Source organism: Aythya fuligula, chromosome 7, assembly GCF_009819795.1.
Source record: "Aythya fuligula isolate bAytFul2 chromosome 7, bAytFul2.pri, whole genome shotgun sequence".
NCBI classification, from domain to species: Eukaryota; Metazoa; Chordata; class Aves; order Anseriformes; family Anatidae; genus Aythya; species Aythya fuligula.
In genome coordinates, this window is record NC_045565.1 from 12,702,220 (window position 1) to 12,726,681 (window position 24,462).

General features: G+C 42.9%; 1 protein-coding gene across 6 annotated transcripts in view; it reads right to left on the minus strand.

Moving 5' to 3' along the window:
- The window catches only part of ZMIZ1 (zinc finger MIZ-type containing 1), a 299,337-nt gene that overhangs the window by 258,972 nt on the left and 15,903 nt on the right, over positions 1–24,462 (minus strand). Inside the window, exon 1 of one of the 6 annotated variants that reach the window (XM_032191673.1) lies at positions 21,380–21,425. The exons of the other annotated variants lie outside the window; for them this stretch is intronic. The gene's annotated coding sequence lies outside the window, so the exon portion shown is untranslated. Of the gene's footprint in view, positions 1–21,379; positions 21,426–24,462 lie in introns of those variants that run through there. 6 annotated transcript variants of the gene reach the window in all.

Here is a 24,462-nt window from a genome sequence, read left to right on the forward strand (position 1 = left end):
AACATCAACTATTTCCACTTCATTTCATCAGAAAAAGATTTAAAAACACGTATCTGTGGCTGAGATGCAGCCTGACTGGTCCTTTCTCGCAAGTGATTAATGGTCTGCCAAAAAAAGAGTGCCTTTATCCACTCAGTGGGCAAGCAAACATTTGCCAGGACAATTGGTATCTATGCAAGAAAGCCACGAACCGAATGGTCATCCTGTGTTAAATAGCAACTGACATTTTAAATGAAACCCAAGTGCTGTCAGTATCACAGGTTCACTGAACTGGAGCAAGCGGGAGAGGGCAGAGAGCAAACAAAATAGCTGGATGTCTTCTTGGGGGCAGCTCTGTTTAATTTTATTTTTGCTAATCGATACCGTAACAATAAGGCATTTTCAATATTGGTTTTGAGTAATTCTTCTTCATTAAATCATACTTGCATGAAAGGAAATCAAACTCGCGCAGCTTTCGAGCAAGGCTCTGTTCCACGTGACATCAAAGAGTCAAGCAGGAGGGGAGAAGAGAGAAGAAAAAACACCCTGCACAATGTTAAATACCTAACAGGAGATGACAAATCCAGTGGGAATTCCTGTGGTAAAAACATAATTAAAAACTTGATTGAAGTTAAACAGAATTTACATAACACTGCAAATTAACTTTACGCTGCAAGTATTCACTGTGAAAGCAATAAAAAGGCATTTCATTAGTAATCTATATTTAACCAATACGTACAATAGAGTTGTTCTAATGAGAAACATCGGGTTTTTAATAACAGCGGCTTCCAATGGCTGTCAAGAGACACCACTATCACCGAGGCTCCTGCACATAAACCAACCATCTTTGGCAAAACCACGTGTGGCTTGTAGCCACAAGACCAAGCACAGGTCGCTGCTGCACAGCTTCTGGCTATAAATGAGCTGCCTTTAAACACCAGCACAAAGCCCCATGCTACATGTGGGCATTCTCACTTCTCATGAAGCAACAGCCTGGTTTCGGTGAAATCAGGATTTCCATTTTTCTTAAAGTCTTCTTTCTAAATACTCTATTATTCTTAAAGTTTTCAGGAGCACACATCTGTTGCTATGACATTTCATTCTAATCTCTTTAGGGACCCAGACTATTTGCCATAGTGATGAAGAATCGCACTGCAATCATTAACCAAGTCACATAACACATTACTACTGGTAAAATAACAATAATGGAAATCGTAGTAACAGTACTGCATAAACCACTCAAACGCACACCATTCATCACCAAACGCAAGAGTCGAGGCACATACAAGAAATGTACAATTACAGTCCCAGGCTGGATAAATTCCCACAAAACATGATGGAGAACGCAAGTCCAGTTTATCACAGATTTCAGAGGGAATTCAGAAAGATCCCATTCCCTTGAAGATTTGTCACTGCTCCCTTGTCACAGAGAAAAAAGCTTCTGCCTTTTCAAGCCACAGATTCCTTGCAAATTCTGCTGAAAGGTTAGCAGACTTGTAGCAACAACCCTGTATGGTTGCCTTTCAGAAATAATCCCAGAGCCTCCGCAGCTCAGCTAACCGCAACCCTAAACCCCTATAATGAAACCACCATTAGGGTGGTTTACGTCAGTAAGATTTCCGTATTTTTACTTTTCAAGCAAGCGACAAACTCCAAAATTTCAAAGAAGGCCAAAGGCACCCGCAGGCACTCCTTGAGCTCTTGGACTTGGCCTGGGTTTTCAACACCTAGGTGGCAGCTCAGTGCCAATGTCTACCTTGTCTGTACTCAAAACACTCCCGGCAACAGGGAAAGAAAAATAATCAATTAAGTGATAAAAAAAAAATGATAAAAATATTTGCAACAAATGCTAAACATACTTAAAGGTTTCTTATGATGGACTTTTTGTACCTGACCCAAGTATTTTTACACCTTTCTTTTTGATGTCTGCTATGTATTTTGACTACTGTAAAGTCATGTCTAGTAAAATAAAGTAAAATCAACAAACACAAGATTTGTTCTATGTCTTGGAATAATCAACAGAGCTTCACAGGAAAGGGGGCACTAGATGCTATGAAACTACAATGTTGAAATAGATGCTACTGTAATTGACAGACTCTAGGATATTCACAGACAAAAGACATGATTTCTCTGGTTGTAACAGGCTTCCCGTTTATATAAAATGACTTGTGAGATGGCTATAAGCGAGATGATTTGTTTCCCAAGGTGCCACACACACAAACCCCAGGAGTAGGAATGGAGGGAGATGCTCTGCAGAATATCCCAGAGCTTATTGCATAAAGAGCTCCTCTGAAATGGGGGGAAATGTGGATTCCAGCCTGCTCACTTAGGGCAGGAACACGGCATTCACAAACCCCTTGCCTACATACACAGCCCCCAGTTTCATGGATCTAGATTTTACAAACCTGAATTTTTATTTTTCTAAGCCATTAAAATGAAAAAATAAATTATACAAATGACTGAAACATGTTTTCTCAAACTGAGTTTGTTGTTGTTTTTTTTTTTTGTTTGTTTGTTTTTTAATATCAATAAGAAAAAACAAGCAAATGGCATTTCATCCTGTTTTGGCTGCTGAGGTGAATTAAAAATATATACGTGTACAGATTAATTTCCTCATGTTTGTTGAAAATTTGGTAGATAACATTTGTTGAATACTTGTAAATCATACCAGTTTTGCTTTTGCTGTTTAAAAAAAAAAAAAAAAAAAAAAAGGTCTATAATTCTTTTAAGAACAAAAAAAAACAAAATCAAACAGATCGTGCTATCTTCCCTGTGAATATGAACACCAGTGTAGTCTCCACTATTTTTATGTTTTGGAGTAGAAAGGAGACAGCTAGCTTACAAAGCTGATGACACTTGCTAGCCAGCGCTAACTATGACAATAGGCAACCTCAGATAAAATGAAAGTAACACCGTAAAGGTGACAAACTAGCTGGAAGAGCAACCCATCGCTCTGACCCAGCAGACACTGAGCAGAAGCACGCATGACATTGTTCCAGTCACCTAAAATGTCAAGTCACATGTTGTTCCTCCATTTAAGTTCATACACAAATTCCAGGTCTCAAATTTTTCATCCAAATTGTACCCCAAAATTATCTTGTGGGCACGTAAGACATGCACACTTCGCAGGCTTTTGCGCGGCACTGAAGGGAGTAAGGTCGTCTTGCTTCCCACCCCTTGGGACTCGCATCCCTTCTGCTGTTACGTGTGACTGCAGAGAGCCCATGGACGAAGCCCCTTTAGCACAGGGCAGGAGGGGGTCCCAGGGCCCCAGGCAGGTGAAAGCAGGGGCAGCAGCAGCAGGGTGCTCCCGGGGCGGCGGCGGTCAGCCCGCTGCCAGGGCCGGGCTCTGTGGCTGGCAGCGGGAGCAGGAGGCAGCGCATTGTCCGCACGCCCACCCAGGAGCCGTGACCTCAGGAGAAAGGAATTGCCCCATCAGTTCTGAGAAGCAGCAGAAAGCAAGCTGCACTCGGCGCTTTTCCTTTTTTAACAGGATGTATTTATACCCCTGAGAACACAGCTCGCATGCAGCGCCGAGCCGGGCACTCTCTCCACAGACAGCATGGAGAAGGCAGATGTTCCTAAAAGACTTTTTTCCAGGCTAGGCATATCCTCTACCTGGGGGACAATACACAGTCTAAAGGGAATGCAGGACTTCAGGGCTAAGGGACATAATTAGAACTTGCTAGGAGGAAAAAAAAAAAAAAAAAAAAAAAAAAAAAGAGAGAGCATTGCAGTGAGAACTATGGGCCCAGCCAAACGTGCATGTCCATTGTGCTATGCACTGTGCAAATACACCAGCATGAAACAGCCTTTATTTCTACAGGCTTGTAATTATATCAAAAAGCTTATAATTATATAACAAATAGAGAAGGACAAATGATCCATAACTTTTTTTTTTTAGAGCTACTTAAAAAAAATACAGACACCCAGAGTACACTAACATGGGGATTCTGGTGAAGTTGTTACAAACTTGGTCTTCGGACAGCAGCTAGCAAACACTGTCAGGCAGTTTGGAACTGGAGACAGCCACGGCCATAAGATGATTGCACATATGTTTGGAAGAAAAATGTAGAAGGAGGTGGCCTCTGTACCACCATACCTTGTAGTCCTAAAGCTGTACCAGTTCACAATGAACAGCTCAGCTGCCCCTGCAGAGATACCCTAAAAACCGAAACTGAACACTATCTTCTCACACATCAAGTGCTCAAGAGAATCCTGTTGTGAAGTGTCTGTCTCTGAAGCAGTCAGAGAACACACACACAGCACATGGCACTCGAAGTGATTCCACATGAAACTGAGTACGAAGAGAGAAGAAGTATCAAATTCCTTTCTGAAGCAAATGAACAAGAGGACACGATGGGCTAGGTCGTACAACCATCACCTCATTTGAGGTGGCCTTATCCAAGGCAACCACTTCTCAAGGAGCACAATGGAAATGCAGTTCCCAGTGCCTCTGTAAATTGTTTTCTTGCTTGAGGTGGCAAGCCCCAAAGACTAACAGAACCCAGCATACACCAAGCTCAATCCTGCCACAAGCGTTGCCAAACACCCCAGCTTTCTATCCTTCCTATACTGGGAGAAAAGAATAGGTGATCTAGGAGGTCTTCTGCCATAGACACCTACCTGCTCCCTTGACAATCTGAAACAACTGCTACCCCTCCACACCTGAGGCAGCCACACTGCAGGAGAGCAGAGACCTGGGCACATTAGGAAATCCTGGACTTCTGAGGAGATTGTTACTTAGCTTAGACATTATTAAATGTTTTTTGATTCTCGTAAACCCATCCTGCCTGAAACGAGGACAGAAATCATTAGTCCTGTGCCCTTATTGAGCCCGAGCACCACGGCTTTCCTCTCATGTGGTTCAGCTCAAAATACGAGGCATCTCCAGCAGTGTGCCTGGTGCTCACAGCACTGACTGAATCCAGAGGACCTGAGAGGAGATGCCCGGGCCCTGCATCAGTATAAGCACACAGCCATTCCCCTTCACCTGGCCCCTGCCTTACACAACCACTGGTGTCCCTTACGGCAGCGCTGCGTGCAGTCAGAGCTCTCCGCACAGCGGCTCACAACCAGCTCCACGTGTGCACAAGCAGCAAGGTCAGGGCCAGTGCCCACATACACCCAGCTGTCTTTACTAGCATGTCGTCTGAAGGCGAAGGCAAGTTTTCCAAAAGCATAGACAGTAGCAGAAATCGAAGTCGAGCCTGGTGATGCTCTTGATGCCGGCCCTGAAAGGCAAGGGGTGCCCTGCAGCACGGCCAGGCTTGGCGTGGAGCCCGCGGGGTGCACGCTTCCCTCTGCCCCCAGGCCCAGCAGCCGCAGGCAGGTGTGAGAGCAGGGCACATGGCAAGTGCAAATCAAACACTTCTGCAACTTCCTCATGGAAAGAGGAAGGCGGCTTCACCTTTCGGCCTCACGGCACTTAGAAATACACTACCTGTTTGTTTTGAGTCACTTGATGGACGCTATTGCTAAAAGACGTAGGCTGAAAACAAATAGATCCTGCATACCAAATCGCTCACACGCCAGACAAAAATAGATTTTTATAGAAAACATAAATATGGGTTAGAAATAGTGAGAGAAAACAAAAACTGTTCCTTCAGAAGACACAGATCTATCTCCATCTTTCTCTGCAGATAATCTGTATTTCCACTTAATGATGCGTTGCACAGCTAAGATTTTTTTTCATAAACTGAGAAGTTTAAGTCACTTGCCAGCTTTTATTTAAGAAAAACAAAAAGTAATCTGTCATCTCCCAAGCTGCTAGCCACCGTAACAGGGAGAGGCCAGTATTCTTAGCTGCGCAGGCAAAGCTTCTGCTGTCTCTCCCCAGCCCAGAGTCATCTCACCCACCTGCCACCTCCGCAGCTGGACTCTGGCCTGCCATTAACTTCTCCGCTCATCATGAATTGCTCCGAGACTCTTGTTGTTTTACTGACACTGTGCGTGCTTCTACACATGCGAACAGACACAGCTACACGCACGCTGCATGGATTTTAGACAACACTCACAAATAAAAATATGCTAGTGGCGTGGCAGAAACCATTTACAAATGCCCTCCTCCCACTTTCAACAAGCTTGCTGGAAATAACATCAAATCAGCAGTCTTTGGGAAGTGAGAGTATGAGTTACTACGTGGTACCTAACCCAAAATGTCTTCTACATATCTAGTAATTGTAGTTAATTATATGTACAAAGGTCACTATTAAAATCCTTACAGTTTTATATTTCAACAGATTAATAGCTCAACAGTAATTCTTGCATTTAATGTAAGGAATAATATCCCAGCATTACTTACCTGCAAACATAAACACTGCACAGATTTTAACACGGTGCACTGGCAGCCATATATACTTCGTCAATTTTTACATCATGTTATATGTATCCAGGGGAAAAAAAATAACAACAATTCCAAAACTCACAATCCCTTTTTGTACTCTACGTAAAAATAAACGAGATCTAGTTGTAAGGCTGAGTAACTTCTAGCTATATAAGAGGAAGCAGGAGCCATAGCAGAGGCTGCAAACCAGCCTTGTAGCTAGCCAGAGCAGCGACACAACAGGACAGTTCACAAAACCTAAGACTGAGCCAAAAACACTTGTTTAGGAATTACTGCACGATTATAATACCATAACAGTGCGTCACCATGACCTAGTAAGAGGACCTAAAGTTTTCGTATGGCTGCAACAGAGGAAGGGGTTATTTATCCTATAAGGATCCTGGCTCCCCCAGCTCTAATCTGCAGGCCAGACTTACAAACCAGAACTGACAGAAATGCCACAAGAGATGAAGCAGATGGGGTGACTACTACGGGAGAGACCACAACAGGGTTGCTTGCTTATTAAAGGGACATGTTGGCATCATTGCCTAGACTTAGAAAAGTCTGTTCTGTCAAGAGGCAAAGCTTAAAGGAACACTTGGAGAACCAAGGATGCTTTTAAAGCAAGAAATGGAAAAACCTATTGTCTCCCAACATCAAGCAGGGGCGTTTGCAGTTTTGACACACAGAGTTTACAAGGTTATATCCAGATCCATCGACTCCTGTGTTTTCACTGACATGCAGAAAAAATATGTCCCTGCCCACTCTTTGGGCCTAGCACTTAAATATTTTAAGGACCTGGAAATGCATCCCACATTCACAAAACCACGTAGCATTGACCTTCTGAAAGAGGAGGAGAAAGTCCCCTAGCTGGTACACGAGCAGCAAGCTGAAACAGCACCTTCCAGTGCGATGCTGCCATGTTAGCCTTTGTTGTTACAGGGCAGACATGGAATTAAATGTAAAAATAAAGAGGATACACCAAGCCACTCTGACTGAGTGCAGCGTGTGGAGAAGCTCTAACGCTCCTCTGCAGCCTCAACAGAGATAATGAAGCTGACTCCCCTCGTCTCCCTGAGTTTAGAGGAGACGCGTCAAGACAGAGTGGAAACGATGGGAAGAACGTCTTCAAAATGCCGACGCTTTGAAAAAATTCAGCACTATAAAAAAGCTAAGTATAACTATTACTTGAACTGCCAGGGCTGGTTTAGTTTTCACCCAGGACAGTAAAACCTCCTGGTTTCATTTTTTCCAGTTGCACAAGAACCACATGGGAAGAAGACACATCCTCTGACCAAGCTGCCTGGTGGGATGGAGGGCACAGAAGGCGGATGAGGGCTGGGGGCGAGGGGAAGCAGACTCGGGCAAGGAGCTCGGCTGTCCTTGGACAGATGGGTTTACCACGCTGAGTTTGGGCCTGTACGGCACAGCTGCAGGTTATAAACAAGTGGCACCCCCTCGGGGCAGCCAAATTCCAGGCACTTGGAGCAGCCGGCAGCCCCAGCTCCCCGGTGGGTGCCTGGACAGGGACTCAGCAGCGGGGACGAGCGCTGCTTTATGGGAGCATGGTAAATCAATTTCGCTCTTTATTTCCACTGCTGAATATTATTACGCTCCCTCCATGGCTTTTACAAATGTTTGCCTTGTCTCATAATGTATTTGCCAGAAATCAATGGTTTCTTATCCCTGCTAACTAGTAGCCCATGTCAGCACCCCTTGCAGCTTGCAGATCAACTAGCGCTGCCCGCCACATCCAGCAGGAACTGGTTTCTTACTTGTCTCACTGCATGCAAATCCTCGGCCAGGAAAGCAGAGATAAATACACCTATTTCAAGGTAGCTGCCAACAGCCTGTAAATCAAAGACTCTGCCTTGAAATATGCTTTTCCATTGAGCAAGTGTGGAGGGACCATTACAGGCCCTCATTAAAGATACAGCTCATACCAGGAATACGAGCAGTTGGAGCTGCCTCCTCAGGATGTATGAGGGACGGTTTGCTCTTATGGGAATTGGAAGGAAGGGAAAGATGCTCTTACACAATTCAAATGGCAGCAGCAAAAATTACTACGTAAATACGAGTAATATATAGAGGGCCAGTTGTAAAAGCTGCTGCACATGACATCTATGTAGCCGCTTTAAATATGATGCATTTTTACTTTACGTGAGCAGAATGAAAGCAGAAGAGACACCATGACTGTAACGAAGACATGGAAGGAAAAAAAAAAAAAAAAAAGACATGGCACTCTCTGTCTCATGTCTTTCTCCACAAACTCACTTTCTTCCTCTATCAGCACTTTGCTGAATCATCCAAATTCCAGCCAGCAACCTTTGCTCCAAAACTCAAGCCAAGCTCCCTAGAAATTCCTGTTATGAATTCTTAAGAAGTTTGTAATTATTTCCCTCGTGATACAGAACTTCCAGCAGCAGAACTAACCTTTTCGGAAGCATCTCTATACCCTCTTACCCTCCATGCTCTTTACAATTTCTTGTTGCTCGGATTAAAGTATTTAACAGCCATCTTTTCACCTTCTCTGGTTTCCATTTACGGTTCATCCTCCCAGGACACCACAGAAGAGCTCATCTGGATCTCCCAATGGGCAGAACCAAAACTGGTCTCCAGACCCATCCCAAACCCCATCCTGCCTTGACCACAAGCACGGGTGTCACATGGAGGAGCCCCACCAGTGCTGGCTTTCTGAGCTGCCGACTGCAGCCGCTGCCCTTACCAGATTGGTGACAGAGCGTCTGGTGGCGGGGCCTCCGGGCTGCCCAAAGAGCTTTGGCAGGAGGAACTCACTCATCAACCAGAAGAGAGAAAATCTGCTGTGGGAAATGGCAGTCCCTACTGGGAAGTAAGAGACTCCAGAGGGTCACTTACACCTCATGTGCAAGTAAAGCCCCTTTTCCTTCCCATAAATGCAGGCTGTATTTTGGCCTAAGCTCCTGAGACTACACCAAGAGGTGCTACCAAAATTGAACCAATCAAGAAGTCCACAGGAGTGGAGCTCCCTGCTCCTCAGCAGCAGCAAACACACAAGCCAAGCGTGGATTTGACACACAGCTTCACACAGAAGTGCAGCCACACGACTTTTACCAGAGACCAGCCCCAGCCCAGCCACAGCACTGAAGGATGCCTGCCGTGAGCATGGTGTGGACATCACTGTGCCCAGCACCCACGGCTGTGCTCGCCCACAAGTCACCTCCTGTAACATCAACAGGAGACAGGCACCCCGTGCACAGGGGGTCCCCTGCAACCACTGCACTGCTCCAGGCCAGCCGTAAGGGAAAGGAAGCATCCACTTGCAGCTCCTGTGAGCAGCCTCCCTGCCGTCACCCTCTGCACTGCAGGCTCATACTCTTCTGCAGTGGAAATTCGCATTTCCCACTGGTAGGACCAATAAATGTTAGGCTTGCAATGCCTGGCTGGTGCAAGGCGAGTAACAGGCTCGCTGACAGGCAGCCCGGGCTTGCCAGCACAATCCGGCAGCCCAGGAGCTGCGCCGAGCGGTGCTGGACCCGCCAGCCTGGGCTCAGATTATAGCTCTGCAAAGCCATAAAACTGCTTCTGTGGGGGAGAGCCATCATTCAAACGGCGGCCTGAGATAAACCACAATCTGATGACTGTCACAGTCCCTTTGACACCGACACTTACCATCTCCCCGTGTTTACAGACTAATCAGTTTAGCCTTCCCAACTGGCTGCATGCGCGGCAGCTGCTCATAATGGCTCGCATTTTCTTAAAGCCTCCCAGAGCAGACACCCAGGGCTCTCTGATTTCCTCCGCTCCTCCAGCCCAGATTGCCAGAAGGAGAGAAAAGAAATTTGTTTTCACGATTCCTGAATCATGGAGAATCCCTACTCAATTCTAGCAAATGCTCCGGATTTGGTGTTTTTAAAGAACAGCCTCCCATTACTGCAGTAAAAATGCTGCTATGGAATTGTTTCTATTTCATTTTAAAGCAAGTATTTTAAAAATATTTATATTATTGAATTTTACAAAGGTTTTGTCAGGCACTAAAGTTGATATACTTGCAATATACACAGTCTTGTTTTATTTCTAACTTTGTTTTATAAATAAATTACATAAATAGGCTTCTTTGATTGCTCAGAGCATCCAGCATTAAGTACTGGGGCATAGCTTTAGGCATAATTGTACTACCGAATTCATCAGCTGCCTAATCATCATTCATTTTGCATCTATTTCTGCTAATTAAAAAGAGAAAAACTCCTAACAACTTTTACATAAATACAGCATTTGTTCTCTGCAAAGACGCAGGGCTAATTTACCAGTGATTAACCGATTACCTCGTTCCCCAGCTGTCTCTCCGCAGAGGGAAGGGGCAGACCGGCGGGCAGGGGCACCACGCAGGGCAATACCCCCCGACCAGCCCCTCTGCCACGGGCTGGCCATCGCTGCCAGCAGCATCTCTCCTCTGCCACTGCCCCACACCACCTGGGAGGTGAGGCAGTGCACCCCAGCAAGGGGAGGGAGGCTTTCCCTTCCTCCTAACTCACGCCGTGTTTATCTATCACCACCAAATTCATTGCAAAGCTGTTGGTAACCCTGTCCTTTTTCCGGAGGTACATGTGGCATGAGCAACCGTAACGCAACACTGAACACGGGTGACACCGCTGCTGTTAGCTGTGCAGGTAAGCATTGTTTAGCTCTCCATAAATTTTTTATTAGAGCATTAAACTAGAGACATTTCCACCTCTAAGCCCTCCGCAGGGGATGGCAGGATAGGCAAATTCCTTGGTTCCACTGTCAGGGAGAGGCATTTGAGATCATTACGGCACCTTGAAATTTTGTCACCACAGATTTCAGAAGCAATAAAGTAAGAAAACAGCATAGTTATATTCACTGTTGACTTAGTGTGAGGAATCACTTTTAATTGTTCCTTTCTGACCAAACGTAGTAACACCCTTCAGTGGGAGAGGGGGTAGAAGAAAGAATGTGTTTCAGCTATTCAAAGCCATGAAGTCACCTGCTTTTTTAATAAACTGGACAGAAAGAGCTAATGGGATATTTGGTGAGGTGCAAGAGACATTCATTTCACCATCAGCCTCATTTCCAAACTGCAATCTCTACAAAGAGTATGTCGTAGCATGTACACCAAAGCCCTGTTTGTCTGGTTTTTGAAAACCTTTTTATTTCCCCTGTTCTATTGCTCTTTCTTTTGAGAAGCTCCAGCATAAGGATCTAGACGTGACCTATCTGAAGAATCGATTGAGCTTTCAAGTCCATTCCTCGTCATCGTTCCCACAACAGTGACGCTGCCACAGGGTGGAAAATGCTCCAAAACCCTTCTCTTTGCTATTTGACTGGTAGCGGCTCCCATCCCATGAGCAGCACATGAGCTGATCCCACCACTCGACTCGGAGTACCTCCTGTGACAAACCATGCAAGTGCCATGCCCGAGGCATGGTTACATGGCTGTCACTCCAGACATTTGTTGCACGGCAGGGGACCGAACTGGTTTATGCTCATACGATACTCACAGCGTGCTTCACGAACACAAGTAATCCTCTGCTACTTTTGAAGAGGTCCCAGGACCTGCCCTGGTTGAAATTTTCATTACATCGGGCAAAAATTACTGCTTTAGAAATACAACACAGACAAAGCACATTATTTACCTTAGCAGACTACTTCATAAAGTGATAACAGGGCTGAGAGGATGACATTATTTGAAGAGTGAGTAAAAAAGAGCTATTTAAAATAAGAAGACGACTCTACAAAGACAGTATGTATAGACAATACTAACTTCATGCACAAGAAAAGGTGCAGCTCAGCACAACTCTCTTAGTTGGACGTGCGCAATGGTGCACAGAAGTTCAGCATAAGCAGGAATGCTTCCTTAGTGGACTAAGGAGAAAACGCCATCCACAACAGCAGTTCATCATTCCACACTTAATGCAGTTGCCGAAAGCAGTCCCACCCCGATAGGGAATAAAATCCACTGATGCTCTCCTGTACATCACTACTGAGAATACTGAGGAGCACAACACTAATTCTTAATTTGACTGAAATGTGGAGTAGAGCAGCATGTTATTTATAGAAGCTTAGTCCTTGCCTCAACAACATACAGAAAGCGTTTCAATGAATCTTTAAATATGCAAAATTAACTGCAAAACTAAGATTTTGGCAGCTACCATTTAAAACGGCACCCGAATGTGTTCAAAAGACAAGATGCAGAAGAATTAAATACAGATTTTCATTATTACTTGCAAAAAGACAAGCCACAAACATTTCAGACAAGATTAATTTACAAAACACAGTATGCTTAGCTGGCTGCATATCCCAACTACTAAGGAAAGAGGATAATCTCGCCTTAAAGCTTGAATTATATATAAAACGTTGGATATCAACTTTTTTTTTCCTCCAAAAAACAACACCCCCCCACTCCCAGAGTATATAGAAAACAGGCAGTCTCACTAAGTTTATGAGTGAAGGAATAATGACTAAATTCTCATCAAGTGAGAACAAATTGCTTATAGATTTCAGATCAGTTTTTTCTCCACACAATTTATTCCACAAAAATTCAGTGCATTTTTCAAACTTTAATCTAGAGACATAAACCAACAACAGGCACTCTACTTTATAAGCCACAGCCATGTGCTGCATCTAAAAGATGATGCCTTATCCGATGAGCAGGATATATACATTTGCTGAAGTGGTTATAACACCTCATGCTCATTTGTGGGTTGCACAGCCACGAACGAATGCTGGGCTGAAGCAGAGCAAGAAAGTTTTGATAAATGATCAATGGAGCTGCAATACTCATGAGTTCAATGACTTCTTTCTGAATTTTGAAGCTAAGCCAATGAATGGTCTGGATGCAGGAAGCAGGAATGTCAGACTCTAGCTCTGCCATATATCTACATGTATTATATAAATTACAGGGTGATTTTGCACCTGACATATGTAATAAAAAAAAAAAAAAAAAAAAAAAAAAAAAAAGACCAATGCAACCACTGAATATTCTTCCTAACTTTTTGATAGCAAGTACTCCAGGCAAAGACAGCCTGCTCCTGGGTACTAAAACAGCTCCTTGAAAGGCACAGACTTCATTGTGAAACTTCTGGAATACACATCACAGCAGTAAACCTCAGACTGTTTACATCAAAAAAAAAAAAAGCATGGAAGATTGTTTTATTGCCTTCTGAATCAGCTAAAATTTGTATTCCTAACTGGGGGCGATTTGAAGAGGTATGAAGTTATATATATATATATATATATATGTATATATATATATAATTTTATCATCAAGCATCACTTCAGACCCTAATTTCAAATCACGGTATTAAATACAGTGTCAATGACGTGATCCAGGAAACAGGAATTTGTGATAACAGAATACAAATTTTGAGTTTTTGCTGTTCCCCTTATCAGTAATGCTGTAATAATGGCTACTTTAAAGTATGTCAGTAAATGGAAGCATACTTACTGGCTTTAAAATTATATTTTAGAATTATAAAGTAAGATATCTGAATATACAGGTGGTTGATCAGAAGTAATAATATTCATGAACATTTTATTATGATATTCCTTAATGGAAATAATTTATATTTAATACCATTGCATAATTACAAATTGTACAACAGTATTGTTCGAAATCATAATACAGTGAAAAGACCAATTTAAACTTCAAGAGTTTTTGCAGTAACATTTCATGTCACAGCATATTTCTTAACATCCTCATTTTATTACAATGGCCACGTTAAAACTATTTATAGAGTTCCCCCCAACGATCAGGTGAAATTGGAAAACTGTGAAAGGAGTAAAACACACCTTGCATATTGAGGAAGTTTTCCTCTCCTTGCTACAGGAAAGTGAGGCGCACACAGCCAGTGTATCTCCCCCGTCTCTGTTCCTAAGCCATCTTTTACACCTCTTCTGTCAATTCCCCAGAGGGGAATCTGGATCTTCTTTTGGATTCGTTGCATTTATTAGTAAAATCACTGCCTGACTGAAGTCAGTGGCAAAATTCCTACAGCACTTTAATGGGGCCAGAAATTCGAATCTTAATATGCATAATCTCCGAATAAACTAATTCGTTAAGCGGGGAAGTCATTCCTGAGTACGAACCTCTTCTGAAGAGCAGCTGACATCCATCCTCCTGTCCCAGCTGCCACCGAGCTCTCCACATGCAGCCGTACACGGTGCTCAAAGCACATCGCCCAGCCTGCCTGAAACCCACAATTAGGAGTTTCCGTGGAACTTGCAGAGGTTTTGACACAGCAACATTACCGACGAGCATTATCGACTCTGGTTTTGTAATCCTTTGAAATGCATGCTCGGGTTGCGAAAGAGAAAGAAACACAGACACATTTTCACGTCTCCAAGAGCTGAGCCCCACGGTCTGGTTCAGATCCTTTGCGTTTAGTGGCAGAAAGCAGTTGAAGAGATGCAGGGAGTAACAAGGATTAAAATCTGTGCTCTTCAGTTAAACAGACTGAGAACCTGCAAGGGGTTTTGCAGCACTTAGTTCCAGCCTATGAAAGGCGCAGGCATCAATATCGCATCTGCCTGTTCTCCTTCCCTAGCCAGGCCCCATGTTCTGACCTCTCTATTTCCCAGACAATTCACTTCCAAACGTACCCTGGTGCACTCACAATCCCACAGACCTTTCTTTTACCCATACCTCGAGTACTTTCTCCACCCAAAGGAGAACTGAAAAGACTCAGGGTTGCTGCCCTTACCTGCCCTATCCTACACCTTTCCTCCAAGCCCCATTCTGCATTAGCGTATCAGCTAAGGTGGTTATATGCCACCCTGTGCAACAGCACTCGATTCTGAGTTATATAAACAGATTGACAAAAAAGCAGACAATATTTTTCCCACCATTAATATGTACTCTAGCAGTTACGTTAACCTCTCAACTCCTTCCCTATAGAGCACCAGGCTCAGAACAGCTAAGGCTTTTGTGTCCCCGATATCTTCCCAGCCTACAGCTCCCAACTCCGTCAAATCCTGCCTATTTCCGTTGCAGAAACAGCTGACACTTCAGCTGTTATCTTTTTCCTCCCCCTTTTTTCCCCCTCCAAAAAGCAGTCTAACCAAACCAGCCAGAGTCTTGCTCTTTACATGTCCTAAAAATCAGTGCACAAATGTCTTTTCTGGGTACTCAGACTGGTAAAGTGGGATTGAATAAAATTCTCCTGCCAGATCCTCTGGTTAACTTCCCCAGGATTCCTGTTTCTCTGGCTATGCTGAAGCTCAGAGAACCCTGCATAGGCAATACAGGCAGGAGACGAGAAAAAAATACCACCCAAATCAGTCCAAAGTTCACATTTTCTGTAAACTTTTTATGTTCCTGCATTTGAACATCAAGATGATGAACAAAACCAGAAAAACATTTTCTGCCTGGTAAGAATACAGGCCCTTGCGTTTTATCTCAGTAGAAAAGCAGATCTTTCAAAAGCAAGTAATTGAAGTAATAAAACATGGTGTTTTAATAGGCAGGCCTGTGATTTTAAAAATTCTGTGGTATCCTAACAAATACGTAGTTGAGACCAACTACCATTTTTAACAGTCCTTTGTTAATCTTCCTGTGCTTCCACAACCAGACCTTTTCCCTGTACAACATAAAATATCGCACAACTTACTGCCAAATGAGAGGCTTCCTCTACCTAGAGCTTCCAGTACAGGTCAGAAAATACAGTCAGGCTTAGAAAATGCAGTGCATAAAAAAAGAACAGAGCATGTGAGGCAATAGTTTGACACATGTTGACACATGCAGACGATCGATAGCAGATGAAGCGAAGGCCAGAAGGCACGGGGCAGCCCCGCTGCTGCTGCGGGGACTCCGCGCTGGCTGAACAACAGCAGGGCCGAGGGCAACGGCAGGCAAGGTGGGAAGTTTTCCAGAACCAGATTTACAATCCAGCTATTTAAATACACCTTGCATAAGAGTAGACAAAAAGGGGTCAGTACGGGGGCAATACTCAGCCAGAAATCAGGATGTAAAAATAAAGCAGATCTCTTGCATGCGAACTGCAGCTAACGCACCGCCATGGAGAGACCCACACTTCTCCTCTAGTGCATAGTTTTTGTCCTTTCTAGAAACAAATAGTTCATTTCCTCACTCTCTGACGCTGGAAAGAGTTATAAAAATCTGTAGCAAGGAAAAAAAAGAGAGAGGGAGAAGAGACAGCAGCCTCGTGCCCCAGCTACTCCGGCTGGCGTCGGGTCAGGACTGCACACACAGCCCTGCTGCCGGTGGGGCCCTGCTGACCCCAGCAAGGCGCTGCTCTGCACCACGGCCACTGCTGCCCTTGCTCTGTTTTCTCCAGAGCTCATGGTTTCTGGTGGGTACCACCAAATTGGTAGGCAACTTCTTCCTAGAGGCCAGGCTGAATGCAGAAGGCTTTGGGAGCAGGAGGCAGCAAGAAAGGTGAGCAGCAGCCACAAAACGACTCTCTCCTGAGTCTCTCTCAGTGCTATTCATCAACTAGGTGTTTTTTTGTTTTTTTTGTTTTTTCTTCTTCCACAGAACTGTGAAAAATCAATCAGATTTGTGCTGCAAACTGATCATTATGACAGGGAAAACTCTGCATTGAAATTGATTTGTTTAAGTATATAACTATGCCACTTACACTCCCCCACAACTTTGTAGGGTAGACCCTCGGGATCTCAGACAAAAAAAAAGGACAAGTGCTAACCTCCTTGCTATGTTAGCTAAATGCTTTTTTTTTTTTTTTTTTTTTAAATTGGTTTCAGACCAGCTAAAATGAAGGCAAGGCAACCGAGACAAAGTGCAAACTGGTTCAGAAAATGAATGAAACCAGATTAATGCATTTTATAAATTACGCGCAGCAGCAAAGATTAAAGATTCTGATCTGTCCCCTGTGTTTTGTCCTCATTTCACCTTCTCACAAGTGCAGTACTTGACTAGCAATATTTCCATAAAATCTCGAACACTAACTATGGAAAGAGTCTAACATGAATATGGAAAAGAGAACTATAATGAGGCAGGGAAGAAAAAAAAAAAAAAAGCTGCCTTTCATTTTTAACTTGCAACTATTAGTTAAGGAGCTCCACCCAGAAGAAATCCATCCCCAAGTGCCCTGGTGGGTTCAGCAGACATGCCAGACAATAGACAGAGCGCTGCAGCAGGAGTCAAGAGAGCTGCTTTCTGTCCTTGATACTTCTGTTTTCTGCGTGACTTGGGACAAATCACGTCCCCTGTGAGTGCCTTGTCTCCTTCCACAGCTGTCGACTCATACTATGAAGTTTTAGGGTATGGATTGCCTACTGCTTTGTACAAGCAGAGCGATTACCATAGAGGGGATCCACCCTCAAGTACAGATTAAGCACTGCTGCAACACAGCTAGTAATGAATGAACTACCAGGGGGTCTTGTCATCTGCCTTGTCATCTACAGCACTGGAGGTGTTACATATCCTTCACACAACGAATTACCCAGGTCCCAGCTCTGTGAGGAAAACAGCACATAGGTACCACAACTCCATGGCTTTTAGTACCCTTATTTATAAAGGCATCAAACAGCAGACACCAACTCAGAGCTCAGACACATATGTTCCCACACATCCAAGCTCTGCACGCTATGAGCACGAACAGCGTCCATCTTCCTGTTCGACTCAAAGGGACAAACAGCACAAATCCAGACACATGCACGAGCAGAGCTACAAAAACCCTCAAAACATCACATTACTACAGAATAATACACTGTATTACATTTGAATCATGAGTTATTAGGTGTATAATGAAGTTTAAAAAACAAAGCAGTTCTACTATGTTCAATGCTCTTATCAGACAAGTCCCGCTTCCTTTACCGCTCAGTAAGGAAATTCAGAGCACGTTTCAGTAACAAGGTGACCACACACAACACAATGGCTTGCTTTGCTCCCAATCTGTTTAGCTATCCTTCATTCGGGGTCAATTTGTAGCCATCCTTAGAGAAAAGCACATAATAAAACCAGGACAGTTGATTTTGTCACATGGCATGTCTTTACTATCATTTTTTTCTATTACCGTACTAGTAGAGCTCAAAGATCACGCCCACCACTCCTCAAACATCAGAAACATATTGTGCAAATGTCATCAACTGAAGAAGAGAGTTCAATTTCCCCAAGAGATATTTCCCCAAGAGAAAATGATAGACTTCATAACAAGTTTGCAATGCAAATAAGCAAGTTAAAAGCCTTAATGGTATGACTCAACACCATTTTAAGTGGGCAAAAGTGTTCTTTTATGTCTCATTGCTAATTTCTTTTTAAACATTACTTATACTTTAGCGAGAGGATTTCTGTATTTAAAAGCAGGCATCAGTGGCCTCTTCAAATAATCATGCTGCAGTACATTTCTTCATGAAATGGAAGAATTCATCTTCTCTGAAGGCCCTTCACTGGTACAACAGTATATCCATAGCCTTATCCATGAAGACACAAAACAGCACATTTCCTCTTTGGTCAAGAAATACAGAAACAAAAGAAGTTACAGATGTACAAGACAGCATTTAGTTTCTGTCTTAAATATTATGTTACTTTATATGACTGGATTAGTGGACTTCTGCGCAGGATGACTTCCTTCTCATGGGGAGCTGCTGAATATACTTAGGGAAGAGAAGTTTCAAATACTGTGTCTGCAGCAGGTAAGAGGCATAGCAAGCAGCTTGGTGCCTACAGATCAAGAAGAGTCTATAATGAGGATCAGAGTACAAGCACAGCGGAGCCTCTGAGGAAATGGAAGGAGTTTCTGAGGGACCAGGCAGGACTGCACAAAGTTTTATGCAACTCAGAGATTCACCAAGCTGCTTAAAACCTACTCTTGGATTAAGACCCACCTACAAAAATACAGCAGAAAACAGCAAGTTGTTTGTATACTTATTTCCATCCGTCTTATCTAGCTGCCTTGCATTTATTCTGATGAAAATGTAATTTATCTAGTACTTAAAATCTCAGTTTCAGAATAACAAGTTTCAGAGCTGTTTGGGAGCATTCACTAATAGAAAAGGGTCTTATCACACACATCTCAAAACCTTGGGTAGTTCTGTGTCCTGTCAGTTTGTTAGAAGAAAAATACAGAGATCTAGCGTGGTCCTAGAATCAAATTCCAAAATACACAGGAGCTGACAAATTTCTTGAATGATGTACTTTCCACACATGTATGTAACATACATGTACAAGTCCAAACCCATTTTAAGTCCAAAATTTTAACTCAAGCAGATGTTTAAAATCATGACATTGTCTTTTTTTTTTTTTTTTTTTTTCCCACCAGAAGTCAAGCTGTTGTCAGACTAGATTTTGCAGAATTAAGGAAATGGAAAACCCTGAGCAGGACATCTGACCAGGAGAGGAGGTGGGTGACCAACCCCATGCGATCCCACAGTTAAAACCAACATTTCACTGTGGCAATTCCCAGATTAGCAAACTCCAAAGGCTCAGGATGAAGACAACATATCTCGCTTGCTGTTCTATATCCTATACTGAAAAACAAAACAAAACAAAACAAAAAAAAAAAAATAGAGAGTAAGCTGCCCAGGTTTATGAGATGTGCATGGGTCCCCACAGGTGAGTGAGTTTACTCTGCACAAGGGCTGATGCAGCAATATGAAATGCTGACAAAGGAGAAGTGAGTTCTCCTCCTGTAGACCACAGGTGTATTGCTATGTTACTGTGACATGCCCATGTTTATTCCCAGGACAATAGTAAAATTTTTCAAAGGGTTGTGCTATGTGAACATACCAGAGGAGGGTAGTATTTGCTTGGGCATCTCTGTATGGCACTCCATTGTGTTGCTTAGGAATGCCCTAAAATAGTAGATCAACTGTTGAACAATTTCCCTAATCTGCATGTCAATGATTTACTCAAATCTGAGAATTGATTTGGTCCCATCGTACGTGGTACCATTTTTAACCTTTTCCTCCACGTGCCATCCAGTTTAGAAGAATATATTAGGCAGTGAACCTTCTTCAGTTCCCCCCAGCCCCAGAACTTCTAATGGCAAGTTGATCTGTAATATATTGCAGGGCGTCAGGTCTCAAATTTTAATTTTAGGATATTTGAAGACATCTCAACACACAAACTTCTCCCAGCTGTGGGATTTTTTTATTGCAGATACTTCCACACAAGTCTGTCACCTCTCACTGAAAGATTAGGAACAATGCACAACATTCATGCTTCTGCAGAATTCCCCTTCCCTTCCCATGAAAGGACAGTGCCACTTATTCTCCCGTTTCCTCATTAAAAGCTGTGTGGTTTTTTTTTGAAATCTTGACAATCATGAAAGCAATCACAATAAGATAAAAACTGGTTAAACTAACTCACCATGCTATTTTCCTCAAACGGGCAAGAGCCAGGCATGCTGAAATACAGCATTCTCATCACAGCAGCAAATGTTCTTCGCTTTATGCTGTTCTAGCAGCTGCGGCCCATCTATTTGTTTTATTTGGCCTTTTGAACATCTGCATAACTTGCATTCTTCAGATACTAGGTTACTTCTTTCTCTGGATGTGGGGGTGGAGAAAAGGGGGGGGGGGGTGGACTGAGCCCTACAGTTTACCTAGTTTTGAAATCCACCATACCTGAGTCAGACACACAGATTAATGTGCTTTAGATATTTTGTCTCCATGGGAAAAGAGAAAAAACAAAGTCAAACATTTTTTAACCATTTACTTGTTATAAGTATGTCATACAAATCTATCAGTAAGAAAAACAGCCCAGCAACCGTGCAACCCGAGCTCCAAAAACATTAATTCAGCCAGCTCCTATGGCTTATTGAAGTTATGCCTAAGAGTGACAATGAGTGAAAGTTGGTGACAGAGGAAGCCAGGCAAGATAAAAGTTTGCAAGATAAAAATTTGCTACTGTTATTTGCCTTGGTGTATGAAGTAACACTGCACCAAATGGCACCAGCTCCTAGCTACAGTTAGCATGAAAACCAACAAAAGTGTGCTCTCCCGGAAAGCCAATGTAGTAGAGTAGTTCAATGAAGGAAGGCTGAAATGGATAAACTACAGATTGGATCCTGAGTCCCTACAAACAACCACAAGCTTCCAGTTCATTCACCTCTGTTTATACCATTTGTCTTACAAGGTCAAATAATGGTCACTTACCAACCCCACTGACACAGACCAGCGAAAAGACCAGGAGAAAAGCCTGACGCTGGGGCAGCGTCAACCATCTAGGAAAGAATGGCAGGCACATTGTAGAAACGAAGAAATTGAATTACAATGACAGCTGACATTTTCAAAAATCATTGAAGCAGCCATGATTAAATCATACATCAAATTAAAATGCATATAAAAATGTTGCATTTCCCACTACGATCCAATCATACTCATTTATTCAAAAATAGGCTCCTACAGTAGGCTTCAGCTTCTTTCAAGGCTGCAACCTCCTTCCTAGCTAGTCACGAAGATCAGATTACGAACTCCCTGGCCTTTTTACAGATTGCACCACTCACTGAGAATGGAAGACTACTGACCTTGGATTAAGAAATTTAACTGAGACAGGTTAGACTATCAACCTGAAATGAGTGATGCTTTGTTGCTTCATTAAAACGTCAGTCTGAAGAAATATTCATGTCCACGAAAGTTTATTTTTCTAAGTACACCAGCTGACCCGATAAAAATTAAAACCTTCTACCTACAAATCTTGTCCTGCCAATTAAACAGAAATCTACTCATTTTTATAAGAAGTATTATTTAAAAGTCCTAAAGCAAAGAAACATGAAACCAATGTTTTCCCTTAAGACAAGTGATTTATTTATAATTTTTCTAGTATCACTTTAACAAACAAATACAGACCCCAGAAGACAACAACTGGATGGAAGCATTATGGCTGCTCCTGTCTCTAGCAAGTAGGTAACACTTCATCAAATGTCTTTAATTTTCTACAGCAGGCTTTGTAGGAATATGAGAGAAGTTCTAGATGCAACTGAAAATCATCATTAACTGCAGCGTCCTTTTGATTTCATCCATGCATACCACTAGCTTGTTTCTATCTCACAGAAAGAGGGGCTGTGTATGAAATCAGGAGTTTCAAAAACTGTTCTATGAACCTACTTCTTCCCTCCAAATAGCATGACTCCACACACATCAAAGTTGGCTAAAGATGGAAGAATCCTTAACAAAACTCAGGGAACAAAAGGATGTAAAAAGAGACAGAACTGTGATTCCCTGTGTCAAGGACATTTTACTAGACATCTGAGGAAGTAAAATCTGAAAGAGACTGTAGACAGACCAGTCTTAGGTAACTTTCTTAAAATTTCCTGTATTCCTAACTAAAGAAGACTCCGCATTGGAGAAGTTCTTATAGGAACAGAAAAAGAAATATAGCAGAAGACAGAAGGCTATCTGAATATAGATGCAATTGTTTTGGACTGTTTAGAGAACAAACCCGAAACTTCCAAGTGGGCTGATGCCTGTACATTTAGCCACTAGCACAAGCACTTTTGCATTGCTCTGCAACATATTAAAAAATAGTTTCTTCAGAAATAAGTGCAATCAACTGCAATCTAATCTAGTTGTGAGGTCTTCATACAAGAAAGGTATGAAGGGGGGGTTGATTCATTTAGTTTTATTTTCTACCTCCTTCAGCCTGTTTGATTATATGTAAAGTACTGCTGAACTAATTTAAGCAGTCCCTCACCACACCTTCAGGGAGCAAATTATCTACACTTCTGTTAAGCACCAATGTGCTACAGCCATTGGTGTTATAAATGTTGGTTTATTATCATGGCAGCAAGTCACGCTAGGAACCGCAATAAAATCTATTAACATTTTATTCAAGTTCATGGTCGTATTAGGTCAAGTACTTGTGAATAAACTCTAGAGGATGAAGAACTAGCTTTGAGACTGTTGTTACCAATTGGTTACATTTTAGTAGATTTATTATTCGGCACAAATTGTAGAGCTCTGACTTAATTCCATCAGGGACAAAAATATCTGTAAGATAACCAAGTCTGAGAAGAGAAAGAAGGAAAAAAAAAAAAAATGTGTCTACGTATCCTCAGAGTGATCAACACCGTGCTAGATGAGACCAGCACATCTGATAACAACTATCCTATGCCGCGTGCATGCCTTGAGCTGCTCCATCAGAAACCATAGAAAATACAGACCAACGTTACTTATATAAGCATTTGCAGTCCTCAAACACCACAACCCAACAGGAGGCAGGCATTTGTTCCAGATAAAATTCTCGTGAATAACGTTTTTCCTCAACAATGTGGTACAAACTGTATCAGTGTTTCTTGGATACTGAATTTTAAAGACTGTCAGCTCCTCGCAGCATAACCAACCCCTTGTTTTTCTCAATGCTCGCCAGTTGGACGAAAGTATTATTTAATTTAATTATGAAATATAGCTCAGAACAGAAGTATTCCAAGCTCTGCAGCAAGATTCCATTTGTAACTCCAAGTAGTGTAAAAACAAGAGTTAATTGCCTGTACAAATATTTCAGGGTAGTGTTTACGTAATCTACAGTACATTAAGTACCAGAGTTGTGCTCTACTGATAGGTGAAAGAACAACTTTGAAAGGCAACTGCGTTGCCAATTAGCTTTCAACAAATATGTACACAAGCTGTGCTTGCAGGCTCGCGCTCAGCTTCCTCATTCTCTGCAGATTGCCCAGTTTTATAATGGTGAACTCCTTTATACTCAAACACCCAGCTAACTTCTCACCGCTCGAACAAGAGAAGACAGCAGGTTTTATTCAGCCAGAGCTGTAATGCACCCAAATGTCACAGCTTAGGACGGCGATCTTTGACCAAAGCCACGTTCCAGTCGCAAGTGTGGGACACAAACCCCTTTGGCCTGAGCAGGGAAAATAAAACCACGGCTGCAGTTAGTCCCAGGAGTATGGAGCTTGCCTGCAAGACCCAGCAAGGCACACAAATGTCCCACTGGTCCCAGCTCCTGCATGCACCTCTGGAGAGGCTGAGCCCTGAGCACGAACACCCACGCGCATGCTCGCAGCAACCACGCCACCGTTTTGCCTAACAGAGACGTACACAAATAAAGAACCCAGCCCAGGTTCACAAAGCCACGTGAAGAGATTAACGCTCGTAGTCTTTGGGAATAACTGCATCGTGCTCCTCCCACAAAATGGACTTGTTTCCAGTCCAGGAAAGCAAACTGCCTGGGGCTGAGGCCTGCACCTCTGCTGCTTTGGACAGGCCGGCCCTGCTGTTCGGCG